The sequence below is a fragment of the Phalacrocorax carbo genome, chromosome 7 (genome assembly GCF_963921805.1).
Source record: "Phalacrocorax carbo chromosome 7, bPhaCar2.1, whole genome shotgun sequence".
In the NCBI taxonomy this organism is placed as follows: Eukaryota; Metazoa; Chordata; class Aves; order Suliformes; family Phalacrocoracidae; genus Phalacrocorax; species Phalacrocorax carbo.
In genome coordinates, this window is record NC_087519.1 from 14,148,587 (window position 1) to 14,160,913 (window position 12,327).

Below are 12,327 nucleotides of genomic sequence, written 5' to 3' on the forward strand. Positions count from 1 at the left end.
CCAGTTAATATTTATCCTATTGTTAGTAAAACTCACAATTCTGTGTGTCTTACTTCAGAGAGCAGTATATATGTCAGTAGTAATTATGAGCTGTTCCTTGAGTTAGAGCATCCCATGCTAAATTAAAAACAACTGTGGAGCTAAATGACTAAAGGACTTGTTTTCAAAGGCAGCCAATTACTTAAAGATACAGTTACATTCAGTTTCTACCACCTATCCTTTTGGATGGGTATTTCATTCCTAACCTACTATGGGATTTTGTAAGTCCTGGGTATATCTACTCACCTTAAAAAAAAAATATTTTTTTTACAGTTCTGCTTGAAATCTCCCAGCTGAAGACTGTTTCAGTCTAGCATCTTCTGTGGATGACAGACAGAATGGCACAAACCACATACTGCCTGGAGACTGCATCACTTCATGAACAGCAAAAAAATCCAGCAGTGATCAAAGAGAAAAACAGTTGTAGAGCTGTTCCACCAGCTGTAGGTTTTACAGGGTTCTGAGGATTTTTTGGTACTCTGAGTTAGGATGTCTCAAAGGGACAAGATTTGTGTGAAGTTGTCTGCAAGACGGTGTGAGTAAGCATGGGACGTGATGCAAAGGAGGGAAAGGTGGTTTTAATCTGTCTGCCCTGGCTTTGGGTTGAAATGGTCTGTGTGCAAGAGCCACAGCAGGTGTCTGCCTCCTTTCAGCTCCTCGGGAGCTGAGCTGCCCTTTGTAATCCACAAAGCATCACAGCCACCTCTGTTGTTTTCTGGACCATGCACAGTGCCTGTGAGATGTTGGGAGGTGCCAGCTGGGGATGTTATAAACTCCCTCCTTTTTGCATTGGGCAGGTCTCAATCGGCCAGAATCACTCTTTCAAAATGTGGGAGCATGCTCTTCACAAGGCTGCTAGTGGACGAAACATGCTGGATTGCCTGTGTGGCTTCAGTACAAAATTGGCTGGATGTCCTTGTCACAAGGACTTGTTTTCCCAAGCACTTGTTTCCTAGTGTAGAAGGAGCAACTTTGGTCCAGTTTGGAGGAAGTTGGCTGCCAGCAGCCTGGCTGGGAGAGGTGATTCAGTGTGGCCGGCTGCTGCCCAGGAAGATGTACCCAACCACGTGGTTCCTGCACCAAACAACTGGAAAAAATTACTTGCTTAATGGGATGCAGGCTCACAAGCTGAATCAGCCTCGGCAGGGTTTTTGTTATTTCAACTGTTTCTTGTATTGAAAACTCCACTCTGCAGCCATCTGTGAAGGCTGGCTGTGTACCAGTGGTGTCAAACCAGCGCTGATGATAGCTGTTAAATGGGGAGGGCAAGCCCTGCCCCCAGGCAGCGAGGGGAGGTGGAGAGGGGCAGGCTAAACCTCGACCCTTTGCTCTGGGGTGGCTCAGCTGAGGCAAGGGAAGGCATATAGCCCAGCCAGCAGCGCGTCTCTTCTGCCCTGGGCAGCAAAGCACAAACTGTGCATTTTTGTGGAGAGCAGAGAGACAGCAAAAGGGTGGCAGCTGTGTCAACCCACACTGCATGCTTAGTCTATTAAGGTTTTGTCTGTCAAATGCATGCGGGCTCTGCTGCCTTCAAATATTGTTTGCAGCCACAGCCATCGCTGCCCTTTGTCTGGCGCAGGCAACTGTGCTGGGGCTGTGCTGGCTGGGGGCCTTTCAGGACCTGCTGTCTTGCCAATGGAAACGCTTTTCAAACATCCTCTTATCCTACCATGTAGAAATGGACACAGAGAGAAAGGGAGGTACAATCGGGGAACGCCCCACATACCTTCCTCCTTGAATTCCCAGCTGCCTTTGCCTTGCCTAGATGCAGTGAAACTGTACGTTCGCAGTACATAGGGGGACTATGCAAGGGGACTGTCACATTGCCTCAGATAAACAAGTGTAGCCAGTAAGACCCAGGCAAGTGATTCTCTGGCCATGCTCAGCAGAGGTGCAGCTACAGCTAAAATTCTGGGTCTGGGCTTTGCCCATGCTAGTTGAAGGAAGTGGTGGATCACACTAGAGGAGAGCAGCAAAAATAATAGTGGCAAACCCCAGCAAAAGTAAGAGCAGCAGTGTTCCCCCACCCCATTTTCTGTATGGAACAACTGAAATAAGGGTTATCCCACCTAAATGACAAAGAATTACAGAGGGAGAGAACAGGCTTCAAGTGTGAAATCAGGGCCATACTAAAGAACCTGCTCCCCAGGTCTGTGGCAGATTGCACAAGAAGACACGGGCTGAATCTGCAGCAAGAAGGGTTGGAGTGAGGCAGGAGGAGCCTGGGGCTGTACTCCTGCCTTTCTGCTGCAGGGAATGCGATCTTCATGGCATGCACAAAGCGTAGAGTTCCTTTACCTGAGAAATGGGGATAATGATGCTTCCCTCCTTGCGTGCATGTCTTTATCACATGCGGGGGCCCTATGGGAAAGAGCACTATGCAAATGCCAGGTATAAAACCTGTGGGAGCAGGTCTGCAGCAGAATGGCTGGTTGCTTTTATCCCAGCAATCTGCTTGTTTCTGAACCACTTGAGTACAGTAGAGGTGGAAGGGAGCTCAGCCAAGCATTGCACTTGAGCAGCAGCTTGTGTTTATGGTGTAAGGCTGTAGCTGGTGAGCATGTGCACGAGGAGTGTGTGTGTGTTGGTGTATACATATGCCTGAGCCGATGGCACTCCCTGCACACAGAGCAGATGCTCCCTGCATGTCCAGCTGCACGAGCGTGGTGGCTGCATCCTGGAGAGCAAATGGAGAGCAGCCTGTGTTTTGTCTTGTGACTGCATCAGTGTGGCTGCTGGCATTTTCAGGTCTGTTTTAAAGTGTGTCAGAGGGTTGGTGTATACAAGCAGAATGTGACTTTGCTGTCAGCAAGCTCTGGCACTGAAGTTGTCAGGACCATGAGAATTTATGCAGCCAGTGTTGTCTCTTGTGGATAGTAGAAATAAGGCCCAAAGCAGGGATGTGTCTTTCCTTTCATCTCCCAGAGCCTCCTTAACCACATGCACAGGCAGCTTTATCAGCTCTTGAGACTCAATCATGAGTCTCAAGATACTTGGTAGCTTGGCAAAGAGACAGCTTCTTGATGCACAATATTTCAGGGAAAGCTAAGTATTTTATTAAAGGGAGATGAGGAAGGAGGGATGTTTCTAGCTCCTGTGCTTGCAGAAAAAGTCTTGAAAATGTTAAGGGGGACAATCTATTTTTCATGCTGAGCATTGGTTTTAAGTTCAGATCTGTGCAAAGTTTGGTACTGGTACTACTGCCTCTTGAAAAGCACCTAATTCAGAGTATTACACTCCCAGGCATTGTGCAAGACTAAATAACAGCACGGAAATTACTGCTAAAAGAAGAGCCCTCCGTTAGACTTGTCCAGCAAGCCAAGGGAGGTGCTTTACGTGCCTCATAGACTGGCTGCAGGGTAGAGTGTGTGGGAGGAGAAGGACAGTGCTGGGGAGTGGTCAGGAGAGACAGAACTGCTACTCTGGGTTCCCTTGTACTTGCCACTGATTTAGACAACCAGCAGCATGAGGTGAGATGCTGCTTGCATATGTGTTTGCTCTCTTTTCTTTACCTGGGTGCTTGGGGTTGGCTCCAGCTCCCAGCAAAACCTCTAAAGTCCTTTCAAGGTGGCTGGTTCTACCCATGGTTCTACCATTCTCTTCATGAGAGGATCTGAGCACCCTGAGTCTGAGGGAGCACTGAGGATTAAACATTATGCCAGTGCCTCCAGTTTGTATTTTTGTAGCGTTTTATAAATAGCAGGAAATATGGTCATTTTCAGCATGTTTTTCTAAACCCCCTATTACTCATCCTGCAGCACAGCATCTTCTACATTTAAGGCCATCTATAATTTCTAGCCTTGACCATGACCTGGCTGGAGTCAGACCTCTATGAGCACTGCAGGGCATCTTGGAAGGATGCTTCAGCACAGATCTGTTTCTGCCTGGATCTGATGTTTGGAGGAGCTGAAAGCTCTCTGTGCCGATTGCTCATTGAAATGCAAACCTCATCCCAGTAAAGCTTCTGTCTGCCAGCATCCTCTTTGACAAACTGATAATCCATGATAATAGAGAATTTTATCTCCATTCTTAAACATTATTGGTGTCTTCCTATTGCACAATAAACAGCACAGATCCCTCAGCTTTTCTGAAAGCAGGAGGCATGCAAGTTACATCTGTACTGTGGGTGAGCTGTGCATTTTCTGCTTCTGCAATGAGCCAACAAACCCCTCCAAGATTTCCGAGGCCAGACTGTTGCTGCTGGCAGTTTACCTCCTTACTCAACAGCAGAGCAGACTCTCAGGGTGAAAAGCTGGGCCTGTTGAAATCGGTGGCAAAGTCCTGCTCGTTTTACTTGAGTCAGGATTTCTCACTTGATCTCTTCATTTCAGAGTGGGCAGAGGAAAAAGTCCTTTCTCTTCTGAGTGTGTTTTTTTGGAGTGCAGGCTGTGTAGGTGTTCTGGTTTTGGTCATGCAGAAGGTGTGCAAGGTGTTAGAGGTCCTGCAGTCCTGGCCTGCCTGAACTAGCTGTCCTTGGGAAGGCAGGAGCAGGAGGGCTGGATTTGCCTGTGCCCCATGTGCATAGCACATGGCTTGCCAACCTGAATACAGTACCTGGTTTTCACCCTGTCAGGATTGAAACACATCTCAACAACATACCCTGACAAATTCTGGTTAGGGTATAGCCCAGGAACTTCTCTTTTTGGTTCCTTTGGTAACTTGCGTGACCCCATCATCTGATGAAGGAAATGGTTTGCTTAGTGCTGCTAGAATAAAATTTGCCAAGTGTGAACTTTCCTACAGGCATCCTTGACTTGTTCACAGGTATGTGTGCAGAGTTTTACTCCTGTGTGTAATGAAAGTAGAAGGGTTTGTGCCACCTTCCCAGTGGCTGCAGCAGGCAGTGACACAGCTGAGAGGTCCGCACAGAGTCTGAGAAATCCAGTAGCTGCAGCCCCACCATATACATGTTTATGGTCAATTTTGAATCACAAAAACCCCTGGAAATAGCAGTTCAAACACGTTTTCTGTCCAAGTATAGATTGAATAGCCACTGTGCTAGATTTAAGTGGGAATAGAAACATATATAACTCTAAACTCTGTTGCTTGTAAAGATGCACTAATGGCATGTACATTGCAAGGCACTGTAGCAAGTACCTTGCTGCTTTCCAGAGAATGCTCTGACCTGCCAATGGGCCGCCTCCGGCTCTGTGCACAGAGCAAAGTCATGGATGCCAACTGCCCCAGAGGGCAAAGACCCCGTGCCTCGCCTCTTAGGCACTGCAGCAGAATTGGCTTTTCTTTCACAGTTCCCAGGAGCCTTCCCCAATTTGCTGTCTGAAGAGAAATTACACAAGCCTTTATCTCATCTGCTTATTTTTGCCTAAAACCTCAATTGCACCTGGGAGGTTTTTTCCCCCTTTATCTCCTAGAGACTTTGATGCGCCTGGCCCCTTGTTCTTAGGACACCACCTTGATCACAGAGCACCTTACAGATAATTCTGGTTGTGTTGTTTCAAGGCATTTCCTCTTTCTCTCTCTTTGTGGTAAACATTGGTAGAGCTCTGCTGAAACACTGGCTGAACCTCTAGCCTGGTATGAGTTTTTGCTTTTGGAGTAAAATCCTTCTAAGATGTCTTTTCTTGTGCTCCAGAAGTGCCCCGACAAAATCCGAAGTAAGGTGGAGGTAGAAGACATTCAGCTGTAAGTAACCATGCTTGCAGTGATGCAGGGCTCGCTTGTTTTGACCTGAATGCAGCCCCAGTGCCTACATGCCTGTGCTGAACTTCTGTAGAGCTGACGTGCGCTTGAGTCATTAAAACCTGCATCTGGCACAGCGTTTGTCGAACTTGATCAAATAAGGAAAAAATAGAGGTAGAGGATAGAGGCTGGCTTCTCTGCAGATGAGACATTGTTGAGCTCTAGACTGCAACTGCAGACATTTTCTGACACGCATCTGCAGAGGGAGAATTTGGCAGCCCTGTTTACCAGTGCCACAGAATGTGCAACTGTTGGTTCCCTTTTTCTATTTTTCATTTTTATGTGATTAAAATAAGCAATGCCCTTGTGGGGATGACTCAGTTTGAAAAGGTGGCAGGAGGGTTCCCAGCTCTCTTCTCCACACTGTGAGGGCCTGGTCTGTTCACCCCTATCCAGCTACTGCTGGAAGCTGGGCAGAGATCCTGAAAAGCCCCAGTGAAACCTGGGGCATTTGTGCCTCCTCCTGGGAACTGGCCCGGGTGCTGTGCTGGCCGTTGGTGGCAGGCCTCTGGTGCAGGTGAGATGGTGGTGATGAATCAGAAGGCAAGAAAGAGTGAATTATAAGCAAAATTCTCTCTAGCTCCTCTGTAGTACAGCCTGTGCAGCAACTGGAATGGCAAGGTCTGGTCTCTTGTCTCCAACCTCCCTGCACAGGACAGAAAGCATGCTCCATTCCTGCTCCTGGCGGGCAGGCAAGGATCTCCCCCGGCCAGGCAGGGCAGGGAGGGGTGCTCCTGGGAGCTGCTCCAGGCTTGTTGCAACCCCACGGAGTGGCACAGCATGAGCGCCCCACACGTTCAGGCTGAGGACAGGAGGATGGATCTTGGTTGGCATCCCTCCTTGCCAAGGGAATTGATTTAGCGGTTGCAAGTTATGATGGGCCTGGTTGTCCCTGGTGGAAAACTCTCTCAGGAAGAAACAGGTTTCCACACAGAGGGTTTCCTGCTCATCCAACCAGGAGATTGCCAGGCCTGAGCTCTGTGGAACCAGCAGCCTCCTGAGGCCCTGCCAGTCCAGGCACATCAAGGCTGCCTACGCAGCACTCCAGTCCTAAGCTGGGCTGCCCGTCCTCCGCTGCATTTCCCTGGGAGCAGGAGCTATTCCCATTGCTCCCTTGCCCGCTGTCCCAGAGGGGTAGTGGGGAGCAGGAGAGCCCCTCCAGTGGCTTCAGACCTGCTGCTGCAAGGGAGCACAGGGACAGGGCTAGTTTGCCAGCTCTGCCCTTGCCCTGGTGCAGCCTCCTCTGGAAGTTGTGCAGACGTGGCCCCAGGTAGGGGCTCCAGCCAGGCCTGGCACTCCCTCTCTCCCCGCGCAAGGCCAGAGGCATTGCCCCATATGTTTGGGCACTCACAGTTGCCTAGCGAGCCTTCCCTGAGACCTCTCCCCTTCTCAGAGCACCTGGCCTTGTCATCAGCCAGCTCCTGGTGCCTAGCCCTGTGCCGTCAAGTTCATGTTTTACCCAGCACTGTTCACTTGCATGCCAGCTCTGCTTATCATCTGGCTTAGTGAGCTTTTTGAGGTATAAAGATGTTCTGTCTTGAAGTTTTATCAGGCGGTTTACCCCACCTGAGGTATCATCGTCTTTCCCCTCACTGAAAGCCACTGCTGCTTCAAGAATTGAAGGGTCTGTGCATTTGCCTTTCAGACATGGTTGCATGGGGGAAACAAAAGCGACCATGAACAGTCATAGGGTGGGAGTGATAGAAATAAAGGATCAGCTTCCTTAGGCTCTCCTCTGGGCCCACAATAACAGCATGCAAACATCCTTGCAGAAAGCAATCCTCACCTCTGGTCATGATTTGGGTCTGAGCCCAGCGCCATGCCCAAGTGCCATGGCAGACTTCGGTGACTTTACATCGCCGGGATCCTAGGGTTCATGGGGGGAAAATGCCTGTAAACAAGCTTGGCTGAAGGCCTCTTCTTGATACTTCCTTTTTCTTAGCAAAACTGGAAGATATGGGACACACCAGCTCTCAGTCACTTGTGGTTTGATGCAGTTCACACAAACTCATCTGGTCTTTGGCTGCAAGTGAAGCTTCTTTGTGCTCCCAGCAGTGATTGCACTCGCCGGTATTCAGAGCAATATGCACCCACCAGGTAAGAAACCCAACTAATCACTGGATCATAGGAAAATCTTTGAGATATTTCATTTTTTGTGGGAAACATGGAGAAAAGCACTTGGCCCATCCTTTCATCTTTCACAACGGCCTGTGTTAAGCTGCTGTCTGTCTGAAGGAGCATGGCTGGACAGGACACACATTCTGTTGCTCCTCACTCAGCCAGAGGCATTGGGGTTGAGCAACCCTGGGCACTCCTTCCCCCTGCAACCAAAACACACTGCCTGCACATGTGTTGGTGCCTGGCCCCAGCAGATCCTTGCCACTGGCCCCACAGCCCCCATGAGGCAGCCTCCAGCAGAAGCAGGAGCAGCAGCACTGGGCCCCTGCCTGGCTTACAGAGCTGGGGATGTAAATCCAGCAGCTGCTCCAGTGCTAAGGCAATCAAACCCTTAACACTGGGGCTGGATCCAATGCCAAGCATCTGCTGGAGGACTGGTGCTAGACACAGTGCTATCTGGAAGCAGGACCTGCCTTTGCAGTGAAATGTGGGAATTAATGTGTGTCTGTGTGTGCACTTGCATGCCCAAGACATCACATTGGTTCATTTATATTTGGATTAACACCTATTTTCATGCATTAAACATTGCTAGCTGTGTTAATGATGGCTGCCGCACATCAATGGCTTCTTTTCTCTCCTGGACTTGTTATTGTTCCCACTGCTGGTTCTATCTGTTTCATGACAGTGCTACAGAGCAGTTTCGTTCACACAGTCTCAGGTAGGAAATTAGTGTAAAGTATATATTTTTAGCATAACTTAATTTGGACTGGCAGGATCCTGGGTTTGTTAGAGCAGAGAGAGACCTCATAGCTGGGATCAGCTAGTTAGAGAGGGTAAGGCAGACTGAAAAAAGAGTATGTTATAATGTTTGGAAGATTTAAAAAACTTATGCCTCCCCTCCAGTACTCCAGACTATTGAGCTTTATCAGTTTTACTGCAATCTACGAATGTTTTTTTTTGTGTAATGACAGCTCTTTAATTAGAACTTGAAAGCAATAGCATCTGCTGATTATAGCATGGTCCAGCATGTTCATATTCCTCAGTTTTATTTCCAGCTCTGCAACTAAATTGTTGCATGCCTCAAGGCAAGTGGCTTCACTTCAGTGTCTTTACTTCCACAGATGGAATTAAAACCTGGAGATCCCCGGACAGAACTGGCACAAATGGCACAGTCTTGGGTCACTTCTCCATCCTGTGTATATTTGGGAACCTGTGTCTCAGTCCAGTGGATGAGGGTTTGGGATTTGCCTTGCCCAGGCATACCCTGTGAGATACTTCAGGTTGGAACAATGGAAATTTTATAGGCTTCAATTAACTGACTGGGCAAGAAACAACAGTTTTGCAGTAATGAGTTCTCACTTGCATGGAATGCCATTTAGTGTCTGATCTCTCCTTGCCAAAGAGAGATATTAAAATCTGTTGATCCAGAGAGCATTTCTAGAGTGATGAAAAACGGGAAAAACTCTCTCAGTTTGCAGCAATCCTCGGTTCTGTTAGTAAAAGGGTTTGTTTCCCAAGAGGGATATTATATACTAGTGATTATGGGGAAAAAATGAACCAATGCAGTTCCAAGAGAGACAGCACAGCTAATTCTGTATCTAATCTTTCCTCCCACCTTGGTGGGGATACTGGTGTAGATGACGAAGATGATGGTGGTTTCTGTGATGCCTCTCTTTAAACCCTTCATTTTGGGATTGCCAGTTTGAACAACAGGAATAGAATATTTATCCTTACAGCCAAAGGTAGCAGAGTGCTGTGACATATATTGCCCAAGTATAATATACTGCAGTCCCTTTCATTAGGGATTTCAAATGCAGGCAATGGAAGATTCTTTTAAAGTAGCCCCAGTCACTAGATCAAACTGGGACAAAGTCAGAAGGGAAGTACGCAAGGAAAGAGAGGTCAGATCAGTACTGAGAAGTGGCAGAAAGGATAGTAAATTAGTGTTACATGTGCTTATGATCAAGCAGTGGTGTAAATTGCAACAAGAAAATTGCAATTTTTTTTTCTAGTCTTACTTAAAAATGTTCCCAAAATCCATGACTACAGAATCGCAGAACGCCTGATATTTTGTAATGCTGCAAATGCTGACCTTAAAAAGCACCAGAAATCTCCCTGGGATTTTTACCCATTTGCAGTGGAAACATGAGGTCTTTAATAGTAAGAATGTTTCAATAACTTTCCGGGATTTTTTCCACTTTGGCACAGCTATTCCCTGACAGATTGCAAGAGAGGAATTCAGTAGTAACAGCTTGATCCTGCAGGATGCTAAAGCCTTTCTGCCCAGGGCTGCATGCCCTTAGCCCTTACCTGGAGCAACTCAGCATCTCACAGGATTACTCATCTTTTTGCAATGTGGAGCCTTTCTTACCCACTTGGCCTTGCCACTGACTTCTCTATTTCTATTTCTGTGGAAATGAGCCAAAACTAGTGCCATTCTCTGAAGGGACTCATTAGCCTTTCTGTCTAGGAAAGAGCTTAGTGTTGTCGCAGGAAAGCTGTGTAGCAATGACACAACTTGAGAATTTATGCTTTAGAGAAGCAGCATCTCGATGCTAGATTTAGTAACAATGGCAGCATAACTGAATTGTTTATTACATTGTATTAAGGTTATGTGGAGGAAATGTCAGGGGAAATAGCTTCCCCCTGCCATTTCTAAAACGAAGTATAAACTCCAAATGGGTGTTTATTCTGATTGAATTTAACAGTTTGGGAAGCGGTGGGTTTTTTAGTTGATTAAACAGAAAGAAATATGGTAGCTTTGCTACAGCTGCCATGATCAATGTTAATTAAACCCTTCATTAAGTTATAAAATACGCACTATTGCATAAACAGTCCCTGGGCTTTTACCCATACAGCACTAATAGGGTCAATGGTAAAGTTCTTGCCAGCTTCAGCAAGCCAAAGGGGTTTCATGCTGTTCTGACCCTTCCTGGTATTTGCTGCCTCACAGATCAGTGTATTGCAGAATCCTTTGCTCTTCAAAAGAAGGCAGAAAACACGTCTTCCCTCTTTTCCTTGTCAGAACAAGGGAGAAAAGCAGGAGGCTGAAGCAAAACAAAAATGAGCAGGGCAGGATGATATTTGGTTACTTCTGGGGCAACTTAGCTGGAGTGAACTGCTCACTGGTTTTAATACAGCTGTGGTATTCTATGTAAGAGGAGGACAACCCCACTTTGCACCAAGCACCCCCAGGCTGCTGCTGCTCTGCACTGGGAATGGCTCTGCCCTCTGCAAGGTGATGCTTTCCCCAGAAACAGACCCAAACTGCTGCACTGTGCTGGAGCTGGGAATGGCAATTTTGATTTTTAGCTGGTCCGGCACCCAGAAATCCCACCTCCTTGCAGCACAGCATGTCGATCATTGCTTTGGCACCAAACTCACTGCTGCCAAAGCACAGCCAAGGGGAGAGCAGAAAGCCAGCCCCCTCCCTGGCTAGTTTTGGAAGTCCTGTATCTTGTGCTATAAGGGCCCCCTAGAAGAGCCTATGCTGCAGGCAGAAAGGATGGCCAGACCACCACGGGTGAACCAGCTGTGGTGGTAGGGAAGTGTTGACTCCCTCGGCAAGGACAAGTGAACTGGCATTGTTTGTGTTCCCAGTGCATAATCAGACAGCACACCTCCAGTCACCTGCTGCAGGGAGTTTAAACTGATCAGGTTGGTACTTTTCAGCTGCTGAATGGTAATTTTTTTTAATCGCTCCAACTTGATTGCATGCAATCATCTGCCCTTCAAGGAGAAAATGCAAGGAAGGATGTTTTAACACTGAGGTCAACCTCTTCTAATTACTCCTCTAGGCCTACTTTCCAAACTTCCTTTTTCACCACTGCTGAAACTCAGATGAGCATTTATCCAAATGGGAGACTGCTTTTGCTGTCCTTCACTAGCCTTTTGGTCATTAACTATAGGAATTAATGTAGGGTTTCAGCTCACACATATACAAAACAAAGATATATAACACGATGTTGGATTACAGCCCACTGAAGTATATGTGTAACTAAATGGGCCGTATCCTGCAGTACTATCATTCCTGAGATGGATTTTAAAACATAAAGCCATGTGTAAGTAACACCAAATGTAAGCCTTGCTTCAGTTTTGTTGTTTTATTATTTTCTTAATAAAAAGCTTTTCAGAAATGAACTGCAAAGCCTGCCTTTCAAGCTGTTGGTCTGATGGGACACGACATCACACTGATTCAGTGCACGCGGGGCTGGGAGCAGCTGGCCCTGACTTGGCTGCTCGGGAGGACCTACCATCCTCACTGCGGGGCTTTCTGCTCCCCGGCACTCATTTCCTGCCTCCATGAAGCAAAGCTTGTTCTTCCCATCCTCCCCACAGCAGTGTGACTGTGCATGTTCATTTTGAAAAGCTGTCTGCAAAACTCTTTAGGGTTGTTCTCTATTATAAAGGGGGAAATTAAAATCAAGTGAACAGTTGTCTCTTTAAAAAAGACCCAAAGCAAGTGATTTT

The 12,327-nt window shown here is 47.2% G+C and overlaps 1 long non-coding RNA gene across 1 annotated transcript; it reads left to right on the forward strand.

The window, feature by feature from the left end:
* The first annotated feature begins 5,155 nt into the window (after positions 1–5,155).
* On the forward strand, positions 5,156–11,993 carry LOC135314185 (uncharacterized). Its single transcript, XR_010373636.1, has 3 exons — positions 5,156–5,682; positions 7,682–7,836; positions 8,979–11,993. It is a non-coding gene; the product is annotated as an uncharacterized LOC135314185 (long non-coding RNA).
* The last annotated feature ends 334 nt before the right edge of the window (positions 11,994–12,327 follow it).